The sequence below is a fragment of the Lactuca sativa genome, chromosome 5 (genome assembly GCF_002870075.4).
Source record: "Lactuca sativa cultivar Salinas chromosome 5, Lsat_Salinas_v11, whole genome shotgun sequence".
In the NCBI taxonomy this organism is placed as follows: Eukaryota; Viridiplantae; Streptophyta; class Magnoliopsida; order Asterales; family Asteraceae; genus Lactuca; species Lactuca sativa.
In genome coordinates this window covers 176,756,119-176,774,606 of record NC_056627.2, presented here as the reverse complement: position 1 = coordinate 176,774,606, position 18,488 = coordinate 176,756,119, and the positions used below count along the sequence as shown (strand labels likewise).

General features: G+C 35.1%; 1 long non-coding RNA gene and 1 pseudogene across 1 annotated transcript; both read right to left on the bottom strand.

Annotated features, from left to right (window-relative positions):
• Positions 1 to 416: 416 nt before the first annotated feature.
• On the bottom strand, positions 417 to 1,232 carry LOC111880004 (uncharacterized). The gene is made up of 3 exons (XR_002846310.3): positions 1,109 to 1,232; positions 872 to 916; positions 417 to 716 (listed from the first exon to the last, which is right to left on the bottom strand). It is a non-coding gene; the product is annotated as an uncharacterized LOC111880004 (long non-coding RNA).
• Positions 1,233 to 1,311: 79 nt separating this feature from the next.
• Positions 1,312 to 3,908, bottom strand: LOC128134262 (uncharacterized; annotated as a pseudogene).
• Positions 3,909 to 18,488: the final 14,580 nt, after the last annotated feature.

Below are 18,488 nucleotides of genomic sequence, written 5' to 3'. Positions count from 1 at the left end.
CAGCCTTTTACGACGCGCAATGCGTGTCGTAAAATGCTCAGACGACACACGAATGCGTGTCAAGAAAGGCCCTGTCATAACGAGAGACTACACGCTTTTGCGCGTCGTCTTTTTATGACGTGCGTTTATGATACGCATTTACGACGCGTAGTTATGACACGCAATGTGTATCAAGGAAGGCCCTGTCATAAAGGAAGGTGACACGCATTTGCGTGTCGTAACCTTACGACGCGCGTGTTTATGACACGCAATGCGTATCAAGGAAGCACCTGTCAAGAAAGGCCGTGTCGTAAATGAAGATGACACACATTTTTGCGTATCATAATTTTAAATTTTTTTAAAAAATATTATTTATAGGTTTACTAATTTTCAAATTAAATTTGAATTTAATGTCTCATAACAAAAAATAAAATAACTTATAAAAAAAAATACAATCCATTGAATAAAATTTAATGTCATACAAATAATCAATCCATGGAAAGATAAAACAAGTCAATAGAAGTTGTTTTCTCCCTATACATGATTATCACATACTAAATAACAACCTTTATTTCATATTCATACATATGATTACATTATTCATTAAGAAAACATATACCTACATCTTCCCCTAAAATGTTATTATATGATGCAAGTTGGCCACTTCATTGATGTATCACCAAGAGGAAAACCAACAACTGCCCTAAAATGTTCCATGATGTGCCCATAATCATGTCCTGTAACTTTAAACATTTAGTAAAGTAAAATACCTCCTAAAAATAAAATTGCACATGTTTCTTGTGCAGCCGGCAAAAGCTAGCAACTTTGAATTTTCTCAAAAAATAAAGTAACATCATGAATATGATTTCAAAGAAATAAATAAAGAACTGACCATTTTAAGTTTTCGTAGCTCTCTCCTAGCAATCTTTCCCTCCATCTATTATAAGAACTTACTATTAATTGGATTTCAATAAGATTTCAATGCAAGTTAATTGGATTGACAACATATAAGATAAGATCGAGTATTGATTCTAGTGTAGTGTATTTTCAATCAGTATATGACTACCTTTCTTTCTTACATCAATAAAGTCTTCACAAAACCATTTAAAAGATATAATCCGTTAGATACCTTCACAAAGTGTGTGAGGTCTCAAGGGACAATGAGAATGTCTGGAACACTAGACATTAAAGGTCTTCTGGAGCAAGTGACAAGTCTATAGGATTGTCTTCTGCGGGTGGGTATAGAGGATAAAAGCTGTTGTCACAAATGTAAAAAATTTGAACTTAAGAAAAAAGAAAATATAAAAATATTATTTGAATTTTGAAAACATGCCTGCGTTGACTCAGGAGATGGTTTGTTAGTGTATTCATGCGATTCTTGATCCCATGTGACACCACATCCATACTAAGTTGTTTCAAGACATCCACACTACAACAACCTACATTCACATATATTTTTTTGATGAATTATTAAAAGTTCTCAACTCACATATTTTTTAATATCATCCAAATAACAACATTTACCTTATTTGTTGAGATCATTCCTGGATTTGTAATGCAAGTAATATGATGATTTAGATCAGCTATATTCATATCAAAAGCACGCTGCACAATCAAAAGATACAGTAAGCATAATACTCTAAAATTTTTTAAGTCATCCTAATATTTAGACTAATGTTACACATTTGGCCCCTGAGTATAGCTGTGTTTTTGTTTTTCAATTTTGGTCATTGTTTAAGGTTTTCTTAATGTTTTTGGTAACACAATGGCAAAAATAGCTACACTTAACCAATATAGTCATTTTACTTTGGAAAAATAACAAAAAACATTATGAGAACCTCAAACAAGAACCAAAACTGCAAAAGAAAACTTTTTGGGACCAAAATTGCAAAAATTAGCAACATTCGGGGACCAACATGTAACTTACTGTAACATTTATAAATATTTCATTCACGAAAAAAAAGAATAAATTTACCTGAGGAAACACATAGTCATGGTGTGCATCACGTATAGAAGGCAAAAGAATCACACGTGCAGCAGAGCCCATATATTCCACATAAAGGAGCATTTTAGACGATTATACCCTCCTAAGGATTTCAAGACGTAACAATACTCCAAGATGAACAACCGCCGGTATCAGCTTAAAAAGAAACGGCGTCGTTACAGGCACAGATCTTCCATTATGCATAACACTAGTTTCAACAGTAGATACATAAATAAAAGTATAAAACAAAAACCACAAGTTCTACCCCAATAGTAGATCATGTAATACCTACATAATAATAATATATTATTTATAAATTTTACTTACTCAAGTCAACGACTTTGAGCATAGCAGCCACATTAGAGATCGTGACTGGGCACGCGCCCTTCTCATCATACTCAGAAAAATCCCCTCCAGATAGATCAATATCCTCAAATTTTGTTCCTTCAATCTAATCAAAGAAAATTTTATAAAATCATATGATGAAATATTAAAAAAATAAAATATATATAAAATACTTTTAGGACTTACAGATTCACCTTTCTGGCCACTACTGAATGCAAAATCTAAAGGTTCAAAACCTCTACAGTCAAATAGCATCAAAGCAGCATGCTTTCCTCCCTCAATCAACTCATTAGTGAGTGGAGACCCTCGACCAGGTATCATTGTCACTTTCCTTCCCTTTTACAGAACTTACACTGATACACCATAAACAATAAACTACATCATTTAGTTTCTTTGAAAATGGTATCACTTTGAGTTTGATTTAAATGTAAAGAGATGATAAATAAATAACCTTTTGGATAAGATTAGTGGTACCCTTTTTTGGTAGAGGAAGTGTCCCATTCAGGCTCACGCATGTCTCCTTCTCAGTCACCTTACCACAGTTTTCACATTTCAACTGCACACCACAAGGAATGATGTGATAATTGAAAATTACACATGAACAAACATGCAAGATACTGAAATAGAATAACTATAACTCTTGAAAGATGAAGCTATATGATAAACAAACTTCAAAATTAGCCAAGTGGAAGAAGATATTGTTTGAACTTTGAATGTGAACAATTGTGAGAGTTGATTCATCAATTATATCAGAAAGATATAAATTGTTTGTTATGTGATTTCTAGCCAATTCCAAAAGAAATAAAACTTGGGTGTGATAAAAAAAGGAAAGCACGAACTAATTTCCAGAAAGTATTAAAATACGTTTTTTATTTAAACGGAGGGCATACTTGTCAATTAACCAGAAAATTATGTGGATGAATAAAAATAAGTTGTGGAACAATCAGCACCCATCTGTAACCTTTCATTTCAATTTGAGAAGTTCATTTCATTCATTCAAAGTGTAATATTTAATCGAACATATATAATTCTACATAGAAAATGGCAGTAAAACCAACCTAAAATAATAGAATATAATAACATTTATTTAAGCTCTTCTTAGGTTAACTAAAGAAAGCTGTGTCTGATTTAAAACCTATGGTTTCCACCATCTTTCGTGTGACCCTAAAATCAAAATTAACGATCAAGCCCAATCCAAATTATATATGTAAACCATACTCAGAAAAGGAAAATGGAAGTAGTACCTGAAGCTATAAACCCTCGATACGAAAATACCTTTTTTTTCAACATATTCCACAAATCCATCTTCAGGTAACATAAAAATAACATAAGCTTATTCATGTTTCTTCCTTTTGCTTCTACACACAACACCTCTACAAAAAAAAAAAAAATAATAAGAATAATAAGAGAGAATAGAACAGAGGAAGGCTTGAGAATCTGCTTGTGTGTTTCTTTTGTCAATCGTTCTTCTATCAGAGGCTGCAAAACATTTAAAATTTCACCAATCAAAGTTAAAATAAAAATCCTAAATAGCAAATCGATTAAACAAAACTTCAGAAAAAACCAGTTGGGGAATTTCATCAAACACATGGAGGGCCATATCAGCTACTTAACACAGGTCCTTTCACATACTCAAATAAACAGATTCCAGATTAGAAGGTGAAAAAAAACCGAAAGCCCTTTCCTTTGAACTGGATTTGATTTCGCCCTAATATTACTCTCAATGAACAAAAATGGAGATTAGAAATTACGAATCTTTACCTGGTTAGTGGCCAAACGATCAATTGAATTACTGCAATAACTCAATAGTGTTTCAGAGATTATTAGAGAGGAGTAGTTGAATGATATGCAGATAGTTGAGCTTAAGGGGCTAAAACGGAATGGATCGCCCTAAAATTACTTCAAATTCCTCAAGTTGCTATGTGTTTCCTATCACAAATGTTACCAGAGGTAACTTCACCAAACCACTCCCCGCCACCAACCGCGACGCCAATATTTTCTTGCTCTTTTACTCCTCTATTCAATGACAGAAAAAATACATGTACAGGGGAGAATATGTAGCTTTAGTAGAGAAAGATGGTTATCGGAGTAGGAAATTGGGGACAACACTTCAGGGGATCGAGAAATGAAGGAGAAGAAAATGTAGAGAGAGAAAAAAAATTATGAGAACCATTTGAAGAAGTTAACGAATTCAGATGAGAAATTAGGGCTCGTATGAAGCTGTATATCTTCCGGCGAGTATGAAGCTGATTACAATATCCGTGAGACGTTTTTCATCCAAATGACCGGAGTTCAGAAACCGTGATAACAAATCAACAGGTTTGGTCGTGGGTGCTTGTTTCTTTTCGTTCAATATGTTCGTGGTGAACTGACGGATCTCGGCAACTGCTTCTTTAAGTCGTTTCTCGGACCCGATGTTAAAAAACCTTTCGACGTTAAAGATTCCATCTCCATGCAAATCGAAGAGGGTTGACCGGAAATTATAGCCCTTTTGGTATGTTGAGAATTTAGTCTTGAGGATATGCTAAACGTTTTTCGGTGAGCACATAGTTTTGAATGAAAGGACGGCGGAGCAAGAAGGTGAAGTAGCAACCGTCAAATGAAATTGAAAGGTAGAGGCGCTACACTCCTTTTTTTGTTCGTGTCACCGCACATCAACATAGAGAAATCGAGAACCCTTGTGGGTTTGATGTGTTCAAAAGACGGGATCAGAGATTCGGTGATATTGCGATTTTGTTGTGGGAGAAAAGAGGATTGGTGATGATATTAGGGTTTTTTGGGTATTAGATTGAGAGAGATATAGAGAAAGAGTGATAGAAAAGAACGATGGAAATAAGGTAGGGGATAACAATGGTGGCCTTTCAAACTTTTGAGATTTTCGTTTCCCCCCAGCTGCAAAAGAAGAAAACACGCCTTTCATTAAAAAAATATAAAGCGACGGTTCTAGACGACACCCATTTTTAAATAAGTGCTCTCCGTGTTTTTTTTTGTTGGACATTAATTTTAGGGCACGTACAAAAGCGTGTCCTCTATCCTTAAAATTTTAGAAGAGATGACATTATTTTTAGGGAAAACGCTTTTGCGTATCGTAAATCACCGCGTGTCATTGTTTGCGCATCATTAAAGGGCTGTTTTCTAGTAGTGGCCACAATATTTTATGTGCTACGTTCTTAAAATTGGAACTATGAAGAGGAATACCATAATCATAATCGATTTTTGAGAACACACTATGTATCCTTTACTAAATTTATTAACATTCCACAACCTAAGCCTTTAGATTTAAAATGAAGCATAATATTCTCTCCCTTAATTATAGTAAAACAACTATTCAACCCTTACAACTTTGCAAGGTATGACTCTTGTTTTCTATAATTAATAGTGCTAACTTGCAATACTTGCCTTAATAATCATACAATCATAACATTTATGCTCCCACTATCAAGATGATTATTATACATATAACACTTATGCTCCCACTAGCTTTGACATGTATTCAGAAACCATCATAACTTCAAGAAAAACAATGCCTATTGAATTTCTTTAAGTTCATATTTCTAATACCCAATGCTTTGATAATCTTTTATCAAGGCTTCTTAAACTTATACACCTTTGCCATAGATAGCTCATATGTGTGTCTAAACAATTCAGACTAATTGCCAAATCTCACAATTCGAATCATGGAAAGGGATACCGTAACCATAATCGAATTCAAGAATACAATTTTCACAATCACTATCTTTTTAAAATCTTTCTTAGTGAAAACATTTCCTCACAGTCATTTTCATGAAGGAGGGAGTCTTATGACACTTAGATTTTAATGGTGTATGTGTTCCTATCCATGTGAATTTGTCAAAACCAAAGTTTATGACAAATTCAAATTCATATGGACCGAACTTCCTTAATCTTGATTTATTGCCTTATGGTAGCACAGTTGCCCACCATGTCTTCCAAGTAGTTAAACAACGCACCCTTTCCTATCAATGTACTTTTCATTGATCAAGGTCCTTGCCTTTTATGCATTCAAATGAGAACTCATAGAACTCACATGCATAATTAACATAATTGGAACGGCATAGAAACAAAATAATGTCAACACGATAGGTTGTAAACCTCAACTCGTGTGCTAGTGATGATCGATAAGGTCTATTTTGATTTGTTCTTGAAATCTTTCAAGACCATTAAGACTCCCACTGACTCCTTGACATATAAGATTCTCTTGTCAATAAACATTTCTTGACAAACAAATATTCAAGAGTTAGTGTAGTTTTTATCAAAAACATTTCTTGAAACCTTTCATCACAACTTTCCACATTTGATGAATGTTATAAACCTTCCTAATACTTGTCACTCAATATCACAATCTTAACTCTAAGACTTGTTTTGGAATGAAGTATGATTGACTTTATGATTTAACCATTTCTTCAATTCTTGATTCCTCTTCTTAGACATACAATTGCACTAAGACTCACTTAGAGGATCCATTGAGATATGGTTCTTAATCATTAAGACCTATCATAAAGCATAAAAGGTACTCTCCCTTCTTCTTAGAATAGAGAAACTTTTATCTTTCTGCCTACTTGATTCTTCTTATTCGTTCCGCTATTGATTTAAACTCTTTCAATCAATTCATAATTACACTTAATCTTATAAGTATAATCATATTTACTAAACCTTTAGTAAATCATGACGAATATCTTTGTTATTCTTGTGGTGGACTTGATCAACACGCAACTTTGTGTACTCGATCTCCTAGTCCTTCACTTGACACTTTGTCTATGAATTAGTCTAATTTCCAAATATGAAATTTCTCATTCATCGTGCAACCAAGTTGCATGATTCCAAGTTTCTGTCCAATTGAAACTTGGGCGATGAGAAACTCTCCCTATTTGGTAAATCCTCGACATTTCCACAAATAATATAATTAAGAACCATATCCATTATTTCTAATAATAGAAACATTCAAACATCAATTTTTCATATACGCCATTGCAAGGATAAATAAATAATATAAAATGAAAATTTATTTTATTGTGGAAAAATTTGTCCTTACAATGCAATTCATTGAAAAATTATGCTAATACATCTTTCTTAGCAATCTAATTCTAACTCTAAGTAGCAGCTCAAGAATCTAATCTTCAAGTAATGCGATCGAAATCCATTCCTTCACGGTTAGATTCTGCTCACTTCTTCCTTTAAGCTTCCTCTCTTTTGTTTGATCCTATAAAACATCAATTGTAATCTTATCACTTTATGTATTAAGAACCTAGAATAGGAGCTTAAAAGAGTTAGTCAATGGATTTTACCTAAAGCAGAGCCATACGTTTTGACTCTCCCATCTCTTAGATCTCTTAGGTAAATAGGGCAGCTTCATCTCCAATGTCCCTTCTCTTGGCAATAAAAGCAAATTGACTCTTTTGGAACAGGACATGGAACTACTTCAGACATTGCCTTTCTCTTATGATCAAACTTTTTGATCATAGCATGTCTTTCGTTGCCATTGTCTATATCCATAGAGATCTTGAAGGCAGATTCACCAATCAACTTTGCTTTTCTATTGCGCCAAACCAATGCTGATTCAGTGGCAATAAGCATATAGGTGAGATCTATAAGGGTCACATCGCAGTTCATTATATAGTACTCTCTCTTACGAACTCACTGTATGAGTTAGGAAGTGACTGAAGAACCCAATTAACGGCCATCTCCTCATAGACAATGGATCCTAACATTCTTAACCTATCAATGTGTGACTTCATCCCTAGGACGTGTGCACACACCGACTTTCCTTCTTTATGTTTACTTGCCAAAAGGGCTTGAGTAAGCTTGAACTTTTCAAGTCTTCGAACTTGTGGGTTAGGGAGAATAATTGGAGGAGGTGGAGGAAGTGAAGCATGATCTCTTGTTCCTCGATCAAATCGTGGAATATCATCTTCATGCGAAATGCTTGTTCCACGGGATTTGGGAAGACCATAGTTGTCGTACTTTGACATCTACAAAACGGGAGAAAATGAATTCAAGTTAGTTGATTGATTGAGTTCTTAGTAAATCACCCAGATGAGATACTAAGGCTAGGACCCAAAACAATACGCTACAACCTAGAAAAGGGATTCCGTAATCTAGTTGCAGAATTTTTGAAGGTAAGTGAATGACGATTCACTAATTTCCACCATGAAAAAAACGGAAAAAGAAATTTAATTTTTAAATCTATGAAAACTCCTAGATCCTTTGAGATTCATTGAACATTTCAATGGCATGTTTAAATCTCGATATGCCCCTCTTGTTTGTGACTGGGATGCCGAGGATCACAAAGCGGGTGTGAATAACCATGCGAACTTACATGGTGCCCTCACATGTTACAGTGACCTATTCGATGTGCCGGTAAACCACACACGCTCCACCAAACTATGACAAACATTGAGTCACCCTTTGCTACCTTTTCTTAGAACCATTTAGTGTGCCGGTTAACCACACACACTCCACTAACGTCTTGGCAAGAGCACAAAGTGTAATTTCATGGAATTACATCAATTCACTTTTGCCTAAATAACTAAGATTGGGAATTTGTAAAACATTTAGTTACTTTTGTACTTCATTATACTTATAATGGAAGGTTTTGTCCTATCCTACCCATTTGGCTAACGACCCTTCACTAGTCAAGAGTACGGTGGGTATGAGTGGATACCCATTCAATCGCCATTTTATAGGCAATTTCCTTAAAAACCCCTTATAGACCAGCTTCGTGAATGAGGCCTACTAACGGTAAGACTGACTTTTACTCATACATATATATAATGTTAGACTTTTAATGTTATATATAGTATAGGGTGTATTTTACACTTTTAAAATACTAGGAGGTCAAATTTAACAATTATACTTTTAATTCAATTAAATTGTAAACCTAAACTTTTATGGATTTATTAACCTCTTTTAATTACACACCTTAATTAATTAATAAAACCATAAGGGTGTGATTTGAACTTTTCAAAACAATACTAGGGTTTTAGAATTGAACATTCCTAATTAAACCTCTAATCAACTTTTAAATTCGAAAACTTCAGGACAAGTTTTGAAACATTTCAAAACATTAAGGTGTAGAATTTAAATATACATCAAAATTAAACTTTTAATCAAAATTTAAATTCCAAAACTTGAGGGCAAGTTTTGAACCTTTTTCAAAAACATTAGGGTTTCAACTATTTAAATTTCAAAACTAAACTTTTGAGCTCAAATTTAAACTATAAAACCTAAAGGGAAAAATTGAAACTTTTCATAACACAAGGATCAAATAACAAATAATATAAATTAAACAATTAATTTCATCATTATCTATATTTGACCTAATTTCAATTTCTTGCAAAATAAGTTACCCAATTAATACAAATAATCCAATCTTTATCATATAAGGAAGTTATTATCTAATCAATTGGTAATTATCTTGTGTTTTGGCAAGGATATTCATTAAGAAACAATAAAATTCATATTTTATAGGTTTAAAACGAATATGGTAATAATCCTTAAGCAAAACAGCAACAAAATCCGAAGATTCCTCTGTCTGATGTTCCGACTCGCCGAGTCACACTTTGGAACTCGCTGAGTAGGGCTGACTCGCCGAGTCCAAGTAGTGACTCGCCGGGTCAGGTCGAATAGTAAGCCAGAATACAATTTTCAGCTACATAATGCATCAATACAATAGAAACCAATCATGGCTCTGATACCACTGATGGGTTTTGGTCATAAGAACATCCTATGTGCTCATACAACCCTAATGCTTGGATCTAGGTTTCTCTATTGTATATGCAAGTTATCCAAGACTATAAACCCTAATTCTAGCATACAAGTAATTATATTAACATAAGAATGGGTTTAAGATATTACCATGATTTTTATATAGCAATAACAATCCCAAATCCTTCTTGAATTGACTTTAGAAAGCTTAGAGTCACAAATGTCACTCCTCTAATGGTTCACAAACACCAAGAGCAAGAGGATGAAGAAGAAAAGAGGAGGCTGCCCAAAACTTGTGGAAACCCTAGAAGGAAGCTTGTCCACATTTTTGGGGCATAAGGGTTCTATATATAGTGAGGCTATTAGGGTTATCTAACAAGGAAACCCTAATTTGGATGCTTAAGCCCTAAGCAACCCATGGACTACTTTCCTTAAAGGCCTTGGACAATTTCTAATGGGTTTCCCCATAGAATTCGTCCAACCTTATAATATAAGGCAATCCATTGCAATTATCTTATAATTACAATTCTAGTCCCTTAAGTTTAATTAATCTCTTTTAGTCACAAACTTATTTCTTATTAATTCTTGACTAATATTAATTAAACAATATGACTTCTCCTTTAATATATTATTCTCATAATATATTAATAAATCATATTTAATCCTATCTCTCCATTAATCATCCTATCAGGTTGCTTTGGTGAAGGCAACCCAAAAGGACCATGCACCATTGGGTCAAGTACATACCAAAATAGTTATGTACTTAGACACTAATCCAACAGTTTGGTCATCCTTTTTTTGTTGCACAATACTTCGAGGTACAAAAGATAAACAAAACGACAAATGTTCCCTTCTTCTTCTCTTTTTCGAAATTGCATCCGGGCCCTTCCTTTTTGACATATGAGTGTTCATCCCTTCTCTAAAAAGGTACCCTAGAGCTGCCTTTAGTTCATCTGATATATTTTTAATAGATTTAATATTGGTTGCCGGCTAAAATATCAATCAAATACATTCCTTTTGATCGAAAATTACAAAGCAAAACTCCATACTTTTTCTTTAATTCTATTATAATTGTATGTTTGTATATAATTGTATACTTTAAGTGCATTGTTGGTTTAAGACTATTTTAACTTTGAGTTTTTGTTTGTGGATTTGATTTACATTGATAGTTGGAGCTATATGACATTATTTTATTGGGCTTCAACTATCTATACAATGTTATTAGGATGTTTTTGGTGAAAACTACATTTCGTTTTTTATTTTTGTTTACTTTGTATTCAATTTTTCAATATTTTGAAATCTTTGTCACATATATTTTCATAACTCATATTTAAATAGTGTTATTGGACTCACATTGTTTTTTAATGGAATTATCTCATAAAAACAAAAACTATGTTGTTACGATTGGTTGAAAATGCAAGTATGATGCTATTATGGTATAAAAAAGAAATCATGATGTTATTATATGATAAGAATAAAAGTATGACATTATTATCTGATCAAAATTTCTAAGACCAATGCTATTATGTAATACAAATTAAAGTATGCTGCTAAAGGGAAAAATTCCAATTTTTTTAATAAACTCGTGTAGTATATAGGTCTCACACCTAGTATGTGACAACCCGAAATTTCCATTCTGAACAAACCATATCAATCCAATAGAAGTTAGAACAGTTACAGTGAAAACTCAGATTTCGAGTATAAGTTTGGCAGTTTTCAGGATTTTACACTTAAGGAGATATTAGGAGAGTGGATGCACTAGGATTTTGTGCAACACTGTTATTCCAATACTCTAGGACATTAGAGTTCGTTCCAGGAATAAAAATATTTTCTGCCAAAACTATCTCAGAACTATAAATAGAATTCTAAACCAAATTGGTTCATTTGTTGAATTCCATTTAGAGAAAAGTCAAAATTCTCTCTCACGGATCTTCGGGTTTTTATCCCAAATTGTGAGTACTTCGATCTAGTTATGTTATATAGCTTAGATTGTGTTTAGAAACATCAATTTCATAACAAAACAACTAGATTCGGGAGTTTACCGCCCAAGAACGTTCTTGGAGAGTAAACTCCAATATGTGGCTTAAATGCTACCTAGTCCTTTCCCCATGATTTGTAACTACCTTAGACTTGTATGCTAGTGTGTATATGACTAGAAAACACCAAAATCAAATTAAGACCCCAAGATTTGGGAGTTTACCGCCCAAGAACACTTAGGGAGTAAACTCCATTTTAAGGTCCTAAAGGGTTCTAATGACCCTCAAAGCCTTAGAACTCAAACTAGAAGCCTTCATTACATATTTAGGACACCAAAATCAATTAGAAACAATGATGAAAGTGAGTTCACGGCCAAGGAGCTTCTTGGGCCGTGAACTCCATGTTTAAGTGCCAAAATGCTTTGAAACACTTCCTAAGGCTTAGGCTTAAATAAGGACAAGTACCCTAAAGTTTTTAAAGCCTAGAAAACATAAGGAATCACAAGAATTAAGGAGTTTCCAGCCAAGACAAGTTCTTGGGCCGTAAACACCTATAAAAGGGTCAAATGACACCCTAACTCCTTCCTTATGCCTAGAACCCAACATAGATCATAACCTTGAAATGTTTGAGACTTGAAAAAACAATAAACACCCTCCCAAGGGAGTTTATGGCCGTAAACTCCAAGGGAATATGGTCCTAGGGCCGTAAACTCCTTAAAGGAGTTAATAGGAAGCCCAAACACTTGATTTATCCTTGAAACAATTCACCACTAGAGTTGTAGTAATTCTAAGCTTCATTTAGAGACTTTGTTGAGAGTTTACGGCCAGGAGTTTACTCCCCTGGGCCGTAAACTCCAAAACATATGGTCATTAGACCATAAACTCCCATTAGGGGCATTGCACTCCTTTGTTGCAACCTATTAGCCTCCTAGCACTTGACCAAAAGTGTTTTCCTCGCGTTAAAATGTTTATACTTGTATAATTAGTGTTTTAATCACTAATTAAATATATACATATGCCTTCATATGTAATTAGGATCATTGTGTGTGTCTAAAGTCTTCACTTGACACCATGCACTTGTCCGGTCCTTCCTTACGATAATAGTCTGTTCAATTGCAGTCACTTACTGCAGGTGAGTTCATACCCCTTAAATAATGTTTTAAACTATTTTTAAATGTTTTATGGGGGGGGGGGGAGATACAAGTAGAATCTTGCTAGTTATTATATCAATCACATGTGATTAATAAGTAGAATTATGCTAGTTATTATATCAATCACATGTGATTAATATGCAGCATTCAAATGATTTACTACACATTAGCCGTTTTACCAAACAGTTTCCTTCAAATGATTTTATAAACATTTTATATGTTTTAAACTCTTTATTACACTGTACATTTTACTCTGTATATTACATTTCAAACTTATTTACAATTGTGTTTCAAACAAATGTTTCTTTATACTAAACCGTTTTATCAAACCCATGCCTTCAAATTGATTTATAGATTGACATCAAGTCGATCTTTTCTTAAGATAATAATTATGTTTCAACTGTTTTACAAAACTTATTTATGCTTTCATATTATAAATTGCATGCCTTTATATGTATAGTTATATAAGAAATGTTTAAAAGACTTAGGAAGGCTATCCACCCTATTTCCTTTTCGCGCTTAAGATGTGGTCTGGTGGGATATCGGGTGCTCGTCCGAAGGTTGTTTAAATATTAGTTATATATCATGTGTACATATATAGTCATAAAGGCCCTTCCAGTTCATCCAATGCCCTTGGGTAGCAAGGGTATACATCCATGTCCATACGTACCAGTTAGATTACTAGTAAGATACCATATGGGTAGTTTAGGAAGATACTAGAACTATTATTAGAGCACGATATCATACAATGAGTCAGTTCATTCATGAGTCAATACTTTCTAGAACATTATAGTACATTACTATACTTGCTAGATAGAGAGAACACACATTACAGCTAGCACACGTGGAACATTATAGTACATTACTATACTATTACATGATCACACTTACATAAGTACAATTACATGATCACACTTACATGAGTACGCTTACATATACATAGGACAAATGTCACTAAGTGCTATAGCATGGAACGAGTGCAGGATCTAATTATACTGATGAATCACAATGCAACTGTGATCGTTATATCGAGTATACATGATCATAGTAATGTGGATGCTCATGCTTGCATACATGCAGGGTCATGGGTAGGTCCCAAAATCCCTTTGATAGGGTAGCGTATAGCCTGGGATCTAGACATCACATTATACGTTATCCCTCAAATAAGGCAGTTGAGTACCGATGTAGTTATTTATATCAAATACTACAGTACTTGGAAGTATTACCCTAGATTTAAGGTAATAGGTACGGTTGTAGTTCGACACTACACCATAGTACTATTTCTTTTCCCATTATATTCGCTTCGTGAACATTCACACGAAGCACGGTAATGTAGAAACTATATTTTTGGTTAATGATAGTCAGACATGGGAAAATACATGTTCTTACTAAAGACACACACACACACAGACACTAGATGCCTTGGTAGAAGGCTACCTAAAGATCAGTTAAGTCTTGGTAGAAGACTCCCTGTTATAATAGTAGGAAATCATAGGGATTTCTAGAGTTTTTCAAACGTTTACAGTTGTTTTTCATACATTTTCAATACTTACGATTTACATACATTTTCAATACTTACAAATTCTTACATACAAATTAAGACACTAAAATACTTATGATCTCACTAGCTTCAAAGCTGATACTCGCTTTCAAAATTACTTGTATCCTCTGGTCGTCATAGACAGGTACTGGTGCAAGGAGAAAGGAAGATGGAGCTTGTTCAAGACTCATCTTTCATTTTGATTTATGCTTTAGTGTTTATCAAAATTTTACAGAACATATATGTATAATAATTATATTATTAATGCAATGGATGATGTTGTTGCTTGTTTACTACTTTACATTGTTGTGATATTATACATGACGTCCTCCGCCCCAGAACGTTTCCGCCGTTCTTGGTTTTGGGGTGTGATAGATTGGTATCAGTGCATTGTTTATAGTGAATTAAGTATATCAACCCATAAAAGATATACTAACTATAAATACATAAGAGATAAAAAATACTCTGACCAAGAGTTTATACTTTAAATAATAAAATATTTAAGTAAGTATATGTGTTGCATTCATACTAAAATCAGTGTCACTAGGACAGTACAAAAGAATTACGATTGTTGGGCAACAAAAGTGGGCTTAGAGACATATGGTCAAAACTGGGAAGATATAGCCTAATCACCTATATTATCCGAGGGTTGACTAGCATTTGCCTAAGTGTAATTGTGTGGTTGCAACAATGCTAAAATCTTACCAACCCTACCACAATGAGAACAATAGAACATAACATTAAAATTAAAATACTATATGAGTATTTGGTGTTACTATAAGTACTTTATACTTGAGAACTAAAACGGGATCTTCATTACTATGTTGATAGTTGCTAAGTGGATACACTAAGGCTATATGTAATTAGGATGTTATAGACTTAGAATCTGTGGAAATTTTACTTCACCCCTATTCTGTGTGAATACAGAGTTAAGGTCACTTATTCGAAGGTCTATCCTGTTTAGATTACACATAGCTGGTATGCACTTCACAAATAGCGATGTAACTAATGAAGGTTTTCTAAATAATTATCTAGATAGTTCGTCTAATAATTATTCTCTTACCCTAAATTCGCGCATAGAAAACATAGCCGGACTCCTTCCCCTCAGCAACCAGTATCTTCCGAACGAAGTCATAGCTGGTTGGTTTGGAGAAGAACCAGAGAATGATCATCCTATCCCCTTGAATGATCACCATGAAGAAGACCTTTCGTATGATGCTAACTCCGAACCAGAGGTTGAGAACCTACCCCGAGCAGCTCCCTTTCCGAATTCCTAACCCCCGTCCGGCTTTTCATGGCCCGACCCTGAGTGAGTGGAATGCTTGGAAACATGGAGCCAAGGACAAGATCAGCCTATGCCATTTGATGGTGACTGAAGCTTTTACGACTTGAGCAATAGGGGCTCAGCAGATAGAGTCTTGCCAATCTTGGTCCGTAGAGTGGCCCAAAATGAGATTCAAGGCAGGACAGCCCTACATCAGATTACCAAAGTTGTCGCCTATGCTAGAATGCATACCCTCCGCACCATTCGTCTAGAAGATGCTCACGAGAGATCAGAGAGAAACCATGAAACCCTGCTGCAAGCACTGGCTGAACTGAGAATTCACCTGAGGGATGACTGTCGTCAGTAGTAGATTCTTTACTTTATTTTTCCTTATTAAAAGGGATCGTCTTCTGTCAATGCCCGATGTGGCATTTTCTATGAAATTATCTTGTACCGTAAGTACTATGGTTAGGTCTTTATGCTGCCAAGAACTATCTTCTCTGGATATGATGTAAGACCTTTACAAGGTCATTTTCCTGAATCTTTACGTTGTGAATATCAAAGATATTGACACCCGGCTAACTTCTGTGTCATTCTTTATTCAAGTACTCTTATCATACTCTCATAGGAGTCTATCTAAAACCTGATTTAGTCAAGTCATTGGACTATAGCAAGTTAGGTCCAGAGACATTTCCAAGTCTCTTTCAGTGGTTGGATCTTGTTATTCACCAACTCACGATGCTTTGGCTTGAACGACAAACGTCTTGAGACCATTCTACAAACTCACTTCCATTCTGTACTAGGACTGCATCATAGGGATGTAGGTCAAACTTTCGAGAACATAGTCGTACCCTTTACATGAACAATCTAGGTACATCTAGGTTCAACCAGAATCGCTCACAAAATCCTTACCTTTCGTGTAACAGAATCATGTCGTCATCCGGAAACAACCCGCCAAGCAACGAGACCTCTACTTTTCCTATGGACGCCGCTACTTTTCAAACCACCATTATAGCTGCAGTGATGGCTGCCGTGACAGCAGTCCTAGCAAATCGCAGCACTGCCAATGCAAACAAGGCTGAAAAAGGAGTTGACAATCCCGATCATGTTAACGATCCGAGGAATCAACAAATAGTAATAATCGCCACCACCAAAAACAACAACTCAGAGTTCAAGAAAAGAAAACGTCAAGCCAAAGTGGACCATATAAAGGAACACTCCCGAAGTGCGACCGGTGCCATCCCAGTACCGAGCAGACCATATAAAGGAACACTCCTGAAGTGCGACCGGTGCAACCACCACCACAAGGGAATTTGCCGAGCCTGGAAATGCAAAAATTGCAACAAGATGGGACACATTGCTCGTTTCTGTAGAACTACCTCCACCACTGGAGCAAGCCTAGTTTGCTATAGTTGTGATGACGCAGGGCACTATTACAGAAATTGCCCAAAAGAGAAGATCAACGAAAGCAACTGTGTGCCCATAACTCCTACTCGACACTTCACTTCCTCCACTGATGTGGGTGCTATCCAGATATGTCACCAATGCGGTGAAATTGGACACCTCAAGAAGGATTGCCCCATAACGCAGAACTCTAGCGCAGACGGGAAAATTCTCAGGATCACAGCTGCAGGAGAGCCTGCTCCGGAACCACGTTAAATGTAATTTAGGCGTTTCGTTGTAACAGACTTATAAACTATCCCGAACTAGTGCAACTAGATTCCTATCTTTTACGAGATTCCGTAGGTTTAGGGATGCTCGTGCTGCGTATACTTGTCTTATGTAGCATACCTTATTCGCAGCAATGGTCTTGCTGTAAGTCTAAAGAACTGTAACTCTGTTCATGGTTACACGGTTGTGTTTTGTCTGTAAACGTCTTATGTTCAAATCTAATATCTTTAAGTTTCAGTATGATTCCGACATTATCATACGAGTCGATTTAATTTGATCCTCACAAAAACAGCCTCATATGTACACCTCTTTCTTCTAGATCGCTTTTCCAACAAAGCCGTTATATCAGAACACCGAAGTACTCATGCATGGAGTACCTCATAGTTCTTTTCTTTTCCGAAGAAACCCCTGAAGTACCACTCTTGTAGTACATCAAGTTCAATCCAAGGATTCATGCGATTGATCTATCACTAAGGAAGGTATACATAAGAGTGATATATAATCAAGTTTCTACAGGTTTAGAATTGATGATTCCACTTTAACTTCTTTTTCCCCGATGGGATGTGAGCTTAAAGAAGAATCAGTTATTCGACTACCTTTTCAATCTTAATTATATGCGACTCGTATACCCGAAATTGTGATTGTGAACCATGTATGAATTCTAATATAAACTTCAGGACGGAGAACCGCTTAAGCCTACGAGTAAACACATCATCATGTGAACAAACTTAGAACCCCATACGACTCCCGTAAACAGATCACCCTATAGTTTAAACACCTACGGAGATACAAGAACAGTCCGGACAACTTAGCGAACTACACAGAAATAGAATTAGAAGACTAGGTTTCTCACCCT